The sequence below is a fragment of the Aplysia californica genome, unplaced genomic scaffold (genome assembly GCF_000002075.1).
Source record: "Aplysia californica isolate F4 #8 unplaced genomic scaffold, AplCal3.0 scaffold00797, whole genome shotgun sequence".
NCBI classification, from domain to species: domain Eukaryota; kingdom Metazoa; phylum Mollusca; class Gastropoda; order Aplysiida; family Aplysiidae; genus Aplysia; species Aplysia californica.
Genome location: NW_004798067.1, coordinates 276250 through 277485, shown reverse-complemented (window position 1 = coordinate 277485; position 1236 = coordinate 276250).

Here is a 1236-nt window from a genome sequence, read left to right as displayed (position 1 = left end):
GGGGGGGGGGGTTGTGATGTCTGGTGAGGAGTGAGCTAGACGGCAGGCCCCCTGGCCACCACAGGCCACAAGCTCTCCACGATCCCTGCACGGACACCTACAAACCACCCATGTAGGTGGCTGCACGCATCACATTGCCCTGGGATGAGCCACACCTTGTCTCCGACCTGGGGAAAATGTGCCAGTCAATCAATCAATTATTCAACCAATCAACCAATCAATCAATCAGTCAATCAATCAATCAGTCAATCAATCAATCAATCAATCAATCAATCAATCAATCAATCAATCAATCAATCAATCAATCAGTCAACATATCAATCGACCAATCAATTAATTAAGCAAGCAAGCAAGCAAGCAATCGAACGATCGATAGATTGATCGATCAATCAATCGACGGATCAATCAATCAGACATTTCTTCGGTCAATCAATCAATCGATCACTCAATTAATCAATCAATCAATCAATGGGGGAAACATCTGAAAAATAAGGGAAAGAAATCACAGATATCCATCTTTTTTCAAACCACGTCAGAGTACCAGCTTCGGTAGTGCAGCAGTTGGATGTTTTCTGTCTCACGTAGGAAACCCGAGTTCGAATCTCGATCTTTCTGTTGGGTTGCTGTATCCCTTTCAGTTTCAGTTCGGGTTAGCATTGACAGGCAGGATTGAACGCTCGCCTCCTAAATGGTGTAATTCGTGTCGATGGGGGCGTAAAACACCTACATTTTTTAAAGAGTAAATCAAAAATTTATGTCTTTGAAAAACTGTGAGCAAACGTCTATCAAAGTGATTCCATTAAACAAAGTTTAACACAGCAGCAGCTGCGTGTGTCTTTTTTAAAGTCTTTTTTTCTTTTTATAGTGAGGTCATATGAACGCCAAGGGGAGGGGGGCAACAGAGAAGTTCAAACAGGGAAAAACGTTTACTCTGTTCACCTCTCTAACCTCAACAGTTCAAAGTCTGTTTAGACTATCAAGGCACCCCGGAAATAACAGTTCACAAGAGAGTGACAAACATACAAAAGAAGTAGAGGGGAAAATGACGATAGTAATCAGGATGAGGACAGAAAAAGCAGCAGTTCCCCCTATATTGTTCCGGAACAGTATGAGCATGACATTGCTAAATCAGTCCATTTACTATTCTATTGTACGTAAGAACATGTTAATATCCCCCCTTTGGGAATGGCCTAAAGACAACTTCAGTCAGTAGCACTGCCCTGGGGAGAGGGGGGG